The 12,883-nt window shown below is 41.7% G+C and overlaps 1 protein-coding gene and 1 non-coding gene across 2 annotated transcripts in view; both read left to right on the forward strand.

Annotated features, from left to right (window-relative positions):
- The window catches only part of bean1 (brain expressed, associated with NEDD4, 1), a 36,721-nt gene that overhangs the window by 6,286 nt on the left and 17,552 nt on the right, over window positions 1-12,883 (forward strand).
- Window positions 10,623-10,716, forward strand: trnai-uau (transfer RNA isoleucine (anticodon UAU)). Its single transcript has 2 exons — window positions 10,623-10,660; window positions 10,681-10,716. It is a non-coding gene; the product is annotated as a tRNA-Ile (tRNA).

A 12,883-nucleotide genomic window follows, 5' to 3' on the forward strand; every position in this document is an offset into this window, starting at 1 on the left:
AGCGGACGCTTGGTCAGTGGCTCTTGACGTCTGATACCAATGCAGCTAGTCAGCCTTAAAGTCTGTATGAGACGCACAGGCTTTCAACTAACTCTAACGTAAACTCATCCACGTCACTAGACCATCAGAGCAACTGACGTAGTATAAAGAGCGGAAAAGGGAGGGAGGGAGGGGAGGTTGGACGGGTCAAACAAAAACGGGACTCTCACCCAGGAGACCGATGTTTGTGTCCCGCATCAAACCAAGCCAACGTTGACTTATTTTACTGTCGCTTTGTTTACATACGTTAGTTAAATAATTAAGTTATCTTACAAACTTATTTTACATTACAAATGTACCTATTTTAACCAAAAAAGAGAGCAAGAAAGAGATAGTGAATGAGATTATCCTGTGGAGATAAAGCAAGTATGGATGTAATATGTCTTGCATTACATTTTTTTCCCTTTTAATGTGTTTTGTAAAGTCCAGGTTTTCGCTGTGAAGCTTTTCTTTTCTGTCTGTCAGAGAAAGCTGTTGAGATGTATCACTCAAATCCAAACTACTGATTTTGCTAGTGACCACCGGTAGAAGAATATGATTGCATCCCCCACCTAATGCAAGTTTGTGTTAAAAAAAAAAAAGTCACCCAACTTTCCCCACTTAAACAAATTCTATAAATTCGTTTTGACCCACCTTTGGGTGCTTTTGCAGGGTGTGAAAGAGGCTGACATGTTCCACGTGGCAGCTGTTTGTGCCAGAGGGTTGCTGTTGCTCTGCCCCAGAGAAGGGCATGCAGTATAAACAACCGCCAGCATAAACATCCACATCTGTCTTCATGTTGGGAAGAGAGGGAAAGTCACAGTTAACGTATTTATAGAGTAGATGTCCGACTCAAAAGTGATTGTTTTTTCTATATATTGCTTATATATTTTGTGTTCGTGTTCAAATTAAGAAGGCTGTTAAAACACTGGAGGTTCTCACACCATTCGTAAATGAATGCGCTGTAATTTGTAGGTATTGCACAAAACCAATTCATATATAATCATGAACCAGGAAGTATAAAGGCCGCAAAACACACACAGTTCCAGCTGGGTAAAAACAAAAACGGTCTTATTTTCCGTAGGTGTTTTAACCAATAATACGATCTTTTCCAAATACTAAGTTGTTAAAAAGATGGAAGTTAAAAAAAAAAAAAAGAGTGTATGCATGTAACGAGTGGAAATTGACACGTGTCGCTGCACTTTCGTAGGAAATTTTTCTTAAGATATCATACGAAATGCTGCATGAGGATATGTTGAAAGATTAATTTCTCAAGCCAAACAAACATCAAGAAATAGTCCAATACAATCTGAGTCATGACCTCGACCAATAAAGATGCGACAGTGTCATAAATATTACAGATTATTTTAGCAAACATAAGTAGTTGCGTGCATGCCGTGCACACATTAATTTAAAGGGCCGTTGGTGTGCGAGTGTATTTGTGTGTGTGTGTGTGTGTGTGTGTGTGTGTGTGTGTTATTGCCCCACCCTCTCACATCACTTCAAAAGATAAAGGCTAAACACAATCTACATATTAGAGCACTGGCGTGCGCGTGCATCAGATGAGGGGCAGATCTGAAATGGAATCTCCTTCTGTTCCCCCTCGCTGCACACATCTTCCATCCATCTATCAGCGCTGCGCCGCGACGCCTCGCCGCCACCGAGCCATCAATCATCACATTCCCATGCTTTGTGGAAATGGGAGGGGAAAAAAAACTTCATTTAATGGCGTTTTACCTTCTATCTCATCCACCTCCCTCTCTCTTTGTCCGTCCTTCCATCCATCCGTCTTTGCTCCCGTCCAATCTCAGTCACAGTGTAAGGTCGTTTATTTGAATCTATTTAAATGGATATGAGGCGTGTGCATATGCAGGGAGATTTCACGGCCCAGCAGGTCAGCAAATACCAAGGCTGTTCCACCTCACTAACCCCCATCAGGGCCCATAGACAATTACTACACACCACAGGTGGTCAAGTTTGCATATGTGTGTGCGCGGCTGTGGAAGAAAGAGCGGCCAAAGTAGCATCCATCCATCCAGCCGTCTATAATAAAACACCTGAAGAACCAGGGGTGAGGGGTGATGAGGCGTGAGGAAGGGTGAGATATAGATGAGACAAGGAGAGCAGTGGACAGGAGCGAGGTACAGTACAGGAAGTGAAATGGTCGTCGGAGGAAACACAGCATCACTCTCTAGGGGGAATAGGGGAAAGGAGAGGAGAAAGAGAGAGAAATTGAGGGAGGTGGCTTGGAACGTTTGAGAGAATAAGGTAAGGGGGAGAGGGGGAGGGAGAGAGGAAGGAGAAGTGAAGGGTAAATGTCTTTGCTAATGTCTTTAGTGCCCGTATTGACTAACTGGCTCCCTGTGACTTCACCACACTCGCTGCATCCTCTTCTTCAGTTCATTAACTCTGCCATTTGGAAATGGACGTCTTGGCTCAGCTGTTCGATGTCACCATGGATGGATGTGCAGAGTGTCAAACATTAAAGGGGACATGTCATACTCGTTTTCAGGGTCCTACTTGTATTTTGGCTTTCTACTAGAACATGTTTTCATACTTTAATGTGCAAAAAACACATAATTTTTCTCCTCTTGTCCGTCTGAATATTCCTGTATTCTCTCTTTGTCTAAAACGTTTTAGCGTCTGTATCTTTAAGTAAAAATGCCAGTCTGCTCTGATGGCGTACCTTTTAACATCAGTGCTTCTTCTTCTGTGAGGTGGACGACGTGCGAACAGATTCAACATTTATATTTTCCAGCTGTCGTGGTTTTATTGCAGACAGGTGCAGTGAAACTGCTTATTGTCTCACAGTTTCTGAACATTTAAAACAATTAAGTTAAATGATGAAAAGAGAAATACTCTAAATCTTCAGAGGTTGAAGGAGAGGACTTGAACCCTTTTCCCACCAAAATGAGGCTGTATGAGCAGGTTTTAAAAAGCAAGAAAGTAAGTAAGTTACTGTTGATCCCAGTAAGCACATGTATAGGAAATACAATGAGTTTATTACTGAATTAGTTTTTATTCCTTAATAAAAAACATCCTAATCCTAATATTGTATCCTCCATAACCCTGCAGTGTGTAGATATTTTCGAAAGCAAAAATAAAAAAAATAAAAACGTTGGCATTGGTTGTAAAAAAAAAAGAAAATGTTGGCATTCAAAGGTATATGCTAAACAGAGGGGGGGGGGGGGGGGGGGTGCTGAAGCCGTTTTAACATGATTAAACATTGCTTCTTACTTCCCTCTCCACCTCTTTCATCATCTCCTCCGCCTCTCCTCCACCTTTTATCCCCTACACAGCACTTCTGAGAGAGAGGGAGGCAGAAAGAAAGAAAGAAAGAAAGAAAGAAAGAAAGAGAGAGAGGGATGAGCAGAAGGGCGAGAGCCACACAGGGAATCACACATATAGACACAGAAAGAGACGCAGACAGCGTGAGAGAGTGTGAGAGGAGGAAGGTCAGAGAAAGAAAGAGATCACAGTCTTATAATTCAGAAGGGAGAGCTCTGTCTGAAATGGGCTTCTGTGATATGACGTTAGGACTATTTTGACTTTTATTCGTCTGACTGTTGCCTCTGAGCCACCGGCCCCAACTGGATGTAATCCTCCTTCAGCGGCCCGACAGACGAACAGATAGAAACACCTCAGATTGTGTGACGGGTTTGTCACTGGACAGATTGACGGACCGCAATTCCCTGATTTGAAAAAGACCCCGTAATATATATTGTTCACGATGCCATGAAAGAAAGAAAACACAGCAATGTGTTTTGATATCTCTCAGAATGGTTTGTAAAGCTGCTCTGAGATGAATGTTTCGCCATCATGTGAAACTTTGGGCATGTGGCTGCCTGTCAAGACTCTCTCCGAGGACACCTGTGCATCCACGTCTTTCTTTGAAATGTCAAAACAATTTCACAGCTTCACCCGGGTCTAGCCGGGCCAGAAAGGTGATGATGTCGTTAGACAGATTACTGCGCGACAGGAAAGGCATCAGGCGACCGTCAAAAAGGTTGTTTGCTGCTCTGTCTTCCTTCTTCCTTTACAAATGCACTTCCAAAAGTGAAGATAAGTGACCGGATGAGTATGGTGGGAAGTAGACAACGTCTATATTGTGGGTCCATCCTCATGTTGCTGTTCTCAGATCTTAAACAGCTAAATGTCCCCGAGCAGTGTCGTAGTACTGGAGATCCGTCTTGGGCTCATACACCTTTTTGAAGGTCCTGTTCTGGCTTTTTTACTGGGTCTTAGTCTCACACAAAGAGGAGGTTGTTTGTTGAGTGTGCTGTTGATGCACACTACTTTCCCATCTTGACAGTTGTTTTGGGTGAGAAAACAAGGAGCAATAAAGTGAGCAACAAAGTGAGCAACAAAGTGAGCAACAAAGTGAGCAACAAAGTGAGCAACAAAGTGAGCAACAAAGTGAGCCTCAAAGGAGACGAAGGGACAAGTGAGTCCGACCACTTCAGCTGAATGTGACACCTGTCAGTCAGGAGAGAAAGTCTTAGAAACAGTAAAGGCAGACATGGGTGCTTCTTCTTCTGTGAGGCGGATGTGTGAACAGATTCAACATTTACTCAAAGTTCATATTTTCCAGCTGTCGTGGTTTTATTGCACACAGGTGCAGTGAAACAGCTCATTGTCTCACAGTTTCCGAACATTTAAAACCATAAAAATAAATGACGAAAAGCGAAATATTCTAAACCATCGGAGGTTGGAAGGAAGAGAAGATGTATACCTTTTATCCACCCAAATTAGTATATTCAGGGTTTTTAAAGGTGAGAAAACTTGCAAAAAAATAGGCGATATACTCCTTTCCCATTGTCAGTAGACGAGTACGCTTTTCCATTTTTTTTCTGGTGTGTCACGTTCAACTTCACATAAGCGGCAGAAAACAAGATTAGTTAGCAGTGAAAATGTTACTTATTCAGTCTTTCTTCAAACTCAGTGCCTTACTAATTTAGAACAAAGTTTGAGCGCTACTTTGATGAAGACGGACGTAATTTGTGGCAGAGACGGCAAAGAAAAGCGCCGAAACAGGGGCGAAAATGACCACCTGGGTGTCATGTTTCCATCGCTGCCGATCAGAGTTGCAGTCGATAAAAATCTGTAACTACTGTAGAGTCATTTGTCCCGGGAATGAATGCCGAATGAAACCTTTCCCACTGAAGACATAAGCCAGATGTTAGTGGGTTTTTGGTCCAGTAGGAAAAAGGGCTCAAGAGAGGACAGGTGTCGTGTTGTGACTTGCTGCGAGGTGAGATGGCAACAGGAAATCAGTCACATTGTTCCCAAAACACATCAGAGCCACACTCTCTAGTGAAATAACTAATCACAGCTTATTTCCTCAATTTTAGCAGATGGCCTCAGTGGGAAAGTGTGTACATGTATGCTGTGTGTGTGTGTGTGTGTGTGTGTGTGTGTGTGTGTGTGTGTGTGTGTGTGTGTGTGTGTGTGTGTGTGAACACAGGTGTGGGATGTATCAAACATTGTATTTTCCATCTTGATTAACCAATCATAGCTGGATTTAAAGTGCTCCCCGACCATTCGGGGGTTGAAACTATGAGGCTCACTCACCAATCAGCAATTGACGTTTCATGGGCATCGACCAATCATAACTTGATCTGCAGAGTTGATCGATCAATCAAAGCTGGATTTACAGAGATCACTGACCAATCACAGAAGGATACACTGCAGTCATTGCCGGGATTTATGTTCTGTTTGGTTTGCGTCACAGAGAGGCACACTGAGTCACACTGAGTCACACTGAGTTTGTGTGATCTATATTTGCATTTGTTTAACAGACATACATATTTTAGGCATAATTTATTCATACTGTTTTTTCTGCAACTCTGTGCAGTGATACAATCAGACCATATAGGACGCCCAGGTAACCTTACAGGTATTAATGCACATTCTTCTATCGTAAACACTGGACGTATCGTAGGAGGAACTGCTGGAGCATATCTCAATTTGTTAACTCCAGAGCTCTCCTTCACATATTGTAACCTGTGCTGAGCAACTTTACCTGATAACATGTGCATAACTATGTTCCCATAATGATTCACTAAAGCCACTCTAGTCTCAACACTGAATACAAAGAGATTTACATTGATTGCTATTGATCCTCTCATGTAACGAGCGTAAGGATTATTGGAAGGACTCGATCACTCAGGCCTGCGATGCAAATGTGTCCCAGCCCGGGTTGACGGACTTTATGCAGGAAGCGTTTTGCAGAACAAACTGCCATCCGTACCCAAGGTATACCTTCTTGATCCTCTCATATTCACATTAAAGGGGTTTTTGGGGGGAAGTTTGAGATAAATTTATGATTTGTGATAATAAAGAAAAAACTGATTTGACTTTTCTAGTCGTCTAGTTTCTCACAGATAAAATCACAAAGACTTCAACACCTAATTATTCTGAATCACAATTCCCATAATTCACCAGCGGTGATGTCAAATAGAAATGTTTTACGGAGATATAAACAATCCAAATAAGGGATGCCACAACAATAACAACAAGGGATGGTGGGAGCCCAACCAGTGAGGAACAGGTGGATGATTTAAGGCAGAGGAAGGCAGGAATGTGGGCCAGCATAATCTGTCTCTCTGCCATCTATCCCACATGGGAGAGAGAGAGAGAGGGAGAGATTAAGGGGATGTATGATGTATTCTGACCCATATTCACACACAGTGATGTTTTGTGACCCACATACAACCTCATCTAAATACACATCCCAATTGTAATACCGATATGTGTGTTCAGATTGAATGCACTATTGTACTTAGACTATCGTAGAACCGGTTAACCTACATTGAGATGGAGGCCATCTGAGGTTTTTCTGTCTGAGGATTGTGGCAGCTCACTGGATGACAGTGAGTATCATTTATTCTTTCACTGAATGTGACAGCTGTTAACAGTCATTTACACCCAAGTGTGCCCCCCCCCCCCCCCCCAGTCTCTTTTTGGTCACATGGCATCTCTTTGTGGCAATTCTGTCTGTCTTTCTCATCATTTTGTGGCATTTTGTACACTTTGTCTTTCTTTGCGGTCATTTTGTGTCTCTTTGTTGTGGTTTTATGTCTCTTTGTGGATGTTTTGTATCACTTTGTCAACTTTGTGTCTCTTCTTCTCTTTGTGCTCATTTTGTATCTCCTTGTTGTTATTTTGCGTCCCTTTTTTGGTCACATAGCATCTCTTAGTGGTCATTTTGTGTCTCTTGGTGGTCTTTTTTGTCTCTCTGTAGGTATTTTATGTTATTTTGCGGTCGTTTGACCTATCTTTGTGTTTTTTCTGCATCTTTTTGTGGTAATTTTACATTTCTTTACAGTCACTTTCTATGTCTCTGTGGTAGTTCTTTGCCTCTTTTAAACTTTTTTATCTTCACACAACAACAAAGACAGGCAAAGTGAACACAGTCTCTTCAGACCTGTTCAGTAATCTATCTATGATACAATCAGATTTCAGCTAAAGCATATCTTCTGATTCCCCCCTCTCCGGTAAAATAGAGCCGTTTCAAACAGCAGGATACTTGTATGATCATGTATGCAATCTTTAAGACGGAGAAAGAGAGAGGAAAACAGGAAGAGTGAGCTCTATTTGCAGGATTTCAGATGTCATGCTTTGCTCACATTTATCAACTCTGTATGTCATCGCTGTCTGTCAACATCAAATATCAGCTATGATTTAAATCTACTGTATGCAACTTTTTTTGCCGGGAGTCAGCGACGTGTCTGTCTCGCCCTCTCTATTGTCACTCGGTGCCACTGCACCTGTCACTCATATTGATGAGCCGTCAACCTTGAAACAGCATCAGGCCTGAGGTTGAGGGAACCAATGTGTGTGTGAAGCATCCACAGGCCTCGCAGAAACAAACTGTGAACACTTCTGCATGGAAAGAATGAAAACGTCTTCTGAACAACAGTAATATTGGAAAGCATAAAGAAACAAGGGTGTATGCCTTTAGCAAGGTAAACCGGACTCCACTGTGATGTTGCTGGCCACATCTGGATACGAACGGCTCACTGCAGGCCAGCCCACAGCAAACGATGGGCTTCTATGTAACTTAATAGTCCATTCACTTTAACAGAGTGCTGTCTTCTTGCACTGCTTTTACATTACGCCCTAAAATTAATCATTCACTTAAGTAGATGTTAAAAGGCAGGAATAACAGAGCAGCATATGGAGCCCTTTTCATAAATGAAATACTAACATAGCTGGCTTAATCTTTCTGTCAAAGTAATGTAAATGTTCCTGACTTCATTCAGACATAACAGGACATCTATGAAGAGAGATGCAATGCTTGCACAATATAAAGCACCAAGCTGTGAGATGAATATTAGGGAATAAGTGTGTGTTCTGTGGGTTATTTTGCCGTTAATCAATGACCATCGTGACCACAAGGGACAGCGGCCTCAGCTGCTCACATGTGATGCCTCTCATACATTTTCTCATCAATGTTGACATTGCAGAGAAAAGTTTGACACCGAGCTGGATGTGACAGCTTGGAGTGGATGTCTTGTTGAACTGAACGGCGATGCGTTCACCTTGTTGTACATGCTGGAGTTCCTTTGAATGGTGATGCGTTCACTAACTCACACACGAACTGAAGCGCATTTGAACGGTTATGTTGCCGCAAAGCTTCAGGGAAGAGTTGAAAGACAAAGTCAGTGACGAAGAAATCTTTTGAACTGAACAAAAGGATTTGAATCAGTGAAATGATTTGTGATTTCCACTGTTCAGTGTTCAGGATTGTAGCACCACATACAGCAACAGGTCTGCCAGACAGTCACATGTAATTTGATTGTTTGTGTTCACAGCACATCAATAATGCAGTTGTTAAATGGGCAAATCGATGTTACTGTTCAATATTACTCGAAATGATGGGAAAAAACAAAAATATTACAGATCATGGAGCAGGAGGGGCAACCTTTTCGATGTTCCTTACCCAATTAAATTTACACATTGGTCCGTTAAACCAGCAGTAAATAAATCAATTTGCTTTACAATGCTAAAATACAACTATAGTGATATATAACTTGAAGCCTACTATATTGTAGACTTTAGGTGAAGGTATGTCAAATACATTAAACTTAATATCGCTGTGACGTTGCATACGAGAGACTGACTTTTAGCCGAGGAGCTAACCGTCGTGCTGTTTCAATCAGAGCTCTGGTGCGATCGTATCTGATGTAATCCAGCCTTGAACTGAAGCGCCTTTTTGGAGACTTTGTCAATAAATCAATATTGATAAATCCAACGATCTGTGATTATTAATACATTTTTCTGTCATCAAAATAGATGTTATTGGTTTTAGCCGTTAGCACTAGCATTTCCTGATGCCTTGGGTTGAGACTGTCGACCAATCAGGGGCTTTGTTACTGACTTGTGGACCAATCAAATACTGTATTGCATGGAGCTTATGTGCCTGACTTAGGGGCAGACTGACAGCATAGTTTTTGCTTCTTTATCGCCCCCTGACCTCCTCTGCTGAGCTCCACTGGTTGAACTTCTGACTTTGCTGCAGTGATGTACAGGTGTCCTCCAAGACCCGCTGACATCACTGCTGGGTGTGGTGAAGCAGGGCCTCCTCCATTTATTCTCCTCCTAGTTTCCCTGCTCCAGTGGTAATGAAACATGATGGTTTAATGGCCAATGTCCTCCCTCCTGCAAACACCAAAGCCCTCCTGACATCTGTTCAATACAACAGGAAGGATCAGAGAGAGAAAAGGAAGAGGAACGGCAAGACGGGAGGATGTGTGTGTGTGTGTGTGTGTGCGTGTGTGTGTGAGAGAAAGATGTCCTCTCTGAGCCCGCTGCTGTCCTTTGACCAGGCTGTAGGAAGGTTGAAGCTTTTCCAGCACACTGCACAAGTGAGGAGATAACATCTGTCACTTTATGTCACAACAAAGACAAAAAAGATACCGTGCATCCTTTACTGTCAAAGCTTCTAAAACCAAAGCTTTGATGTTTAAACATCTCAGTTAATGTTATGATCAGTGCTGCCTTGCAAATTGGTAGTATTTAGTAAAACTCAGCAGTGCCTCCCTTACCGTTGCATATTCAATGGAAACAGGCACGTTTTACTGGAGTCTTTCTGAAAGGGATATTTATAGTGTTAACACTGCTCACGTGTCACAAAAGGAGGAACAACATTGTTTCTGCAAGCAGTGGAATATCTCTGGCATCCTGAGGGGTTCACATACTGGATCCTGCTGCTTCTGATCATGAACACACACACACTCACACACACGCACACACACACACTGAGAAACACACACTGACTGCGTTTACATGCAGTCTCATATTCCACTGTCATTCCGAATATGACAATATTCCAAATTTGATCCGGTTCATGTAAACACCATATACTCCGTTTGGAATGACTCAATCAGGCCTTATTCTGAATGGAGCATTTTACGATTAAAACATGTGGGATATGTCGATATATTATTCTGGTTTTATAAATATTCTTTGAACGTGTATACAACGCATTCAGAATATGCGCCTCAAAAGGTTTTTTTTCAGCACTTTGCAACCCGTTAACACACACGCAAAGTTATCACAGGTTTAGATTCACTATTATATGTAAAGAACATCAGAAACGAGCTCCAGTGGCGCAATCGGTCAGCGCGCGGTACTTATAAGACAGTACACTGTAGAGTCATGCCGAGGTTGTGAGTTCAAGCCTCACCTGGAGCATTTATATGATTTGATATGTTTAAAGCATGGAGCTATTAACTGTACATGTTTAAACTGGTGAAATAATGGTTTACTTGCGGCATTCAGTGGCAACAGTGGAAATACAGGAGTCTTCGGTTGTAAAATGTAGTTATTTGTAACTAGTGAAACTAAAATATGTTCAAACCCTTCAGTGTAGTCTGAAGCTCATCCACTCCTTTATCCACACCTCTCTAGATCATTTAAAAAAGATGATTAAAAAGTAAAGTAAAGTAAAAACTGCTCCCCTCTTGGGAGGTCCTGAAAGTTCACCTCATCTCTTACAACCCCACACAAAGAGGAATGTGAAATAAATCCCTTCTTTCAGTCGTAATGTTAAAAGTATAATATTGTAATGGGACAATAACAACACCAGCTGAGAGGTTAATTAGTGCAGGTGTTGGCTAATGCAAATCCAGCTCAGAAAACAGGAAGAAACTTTGGTCATGACTCAGGAGAGAGAGAGAGAGAGAGAGCAGTGTCCTTAAATCTGGAGGCGCTAAAGATGCTCGGTGCCAACTTTCCATACTTGAATGCAGAGAAAAATCTGCTCCTCGCAGCGTTTATTATTATTTTTTGATTCACGGCCTTCTGTCCCGCTTATTGTGATTAGCAAAGAAACAACGTGAGGTACACAAAAGTCCTTGGCCTCATGACAGACAGAATAAAATAGTCGACGGGTCCAACAGGTCCAGTTTGGTGCCATAGACGGAGCGATCAACCAATCAAACAGTGCAACAAACTCTCAACATGCTAAAGAAATATACAAAAACCGAATGAAGTTGAGAGCTGCCCAGACGGCAGGAATAAATATTGGCGCTGTACGTTTCCGCAAAACACGGATATGTTTTTCTATTCGGTCATGTGAAAACCGTTATTTTTGAAAGTTGCGTGATATAATAATTAGTATAAGAAGCTCTCACCCAGGAGACCGCTGTTCATGTCTCATGTGAAACCAAAAGTAAACGTAGACTTCATGCTCGTTATGCAACGTTGTTACACTTCTTACATGTTACGTAAGAAAGTCTGCTAAGGGCTGTTGTTATTTACTCACTCTAGCCAAGTTGTTACTTTACGTTATTACGCGATGATCTTCTAACCTTAACAACGTGTTTTTGTTGCCTAAATCCAACCAATCTTTTCACGTCTTTGTCCTTTAAAAACAGTGGAAACCGGAGCCAAATTACATGTATGCGTATTCTGAACACTTGTCACTGTGCCTTTAAAACATATTTACCAAACATATTTTTGGGTCAGAAACGTCGGCATTCAACATATCCAGTGTTTTGCAGAAATGTTCTATGCTTTATGAGTTTGTTTCTGAAACATTGTTCAAGGCACTCAACTCGAAATTAAGAGTCTACAAAAGAAACTATTGGGTGCAAGAAATAATATTATAATATTTCTATTATTTAATATATTTATATTTTCTTTTCTTCCTTTCTTGGGGAAGGAAAGTGTATTATTCTTGGTCTCCATGTCAGGGCTTTGAGGAGTGACTGCATGCTGCGGTGAGATGTTTTCAGTATCACTTCAGCAGATTGGTTTATAGATCCAGCTGTGTGGTCAGACATCTGCAATGATGTTAATGCATCCTAATGAGCATGTCTGGTCTGACTGCAGTGATACTGATTGTTATGTGCGACCGGCTTAATTAGCCTTCAGTGTCAAACGTGATAAATGTTGTCCATTAGCTAATTAGGGTTTTAGGCTCATTTTAAACAAGTTCCTTAAACATACAGAGCCAAGTCAAATCAGTCACCTCATATAAAGTTGTATAACATGTTTCTTTTAAGCTTTTTAACAATTCACTTTCTCCACAGTGTTTGAACAGTTAGTTTGGGGATCTTGAGCCGTTTCGTTGGCAACAACAACAACACTTCCTTTGCTCCATGTAAGAAAAACACACACAGGCAGCGAATGCTAGTGAATGAGAGAAACAACAAATGGGTGACTGAAGGTCATTGAATCAGATCCCACTCAGCTCTCCAGCCCACACACACACACACACACACCACACACACACACAGACCTACACACACACACACACACACAGCCTTGGTCTGTTTAAAATACATCAGCTAAGAAGTACAGATGTTGTAACGGTCTAAATTCTCTCCGTTGCTTCACGGTCTCTCGCGGATGTTTC

The sequence above is a fragment of the Anarhichas minor genome, unplaced genomic scaffold (assembly GCF_050575085.1).
Source record: "Anarhichas minor isolate MPS153535 unplaced genomic scaffold, ASM5057508v1 ptg000029l, whole genome shotgun sequence".
In the NCBI taxonomy this organism is placed as follows: Eukaryota; Metazoa; Chordata; class Actinopteri; order Perciformes; family Anarhichadidae; genus Anarhichas; species Anarhichas minor.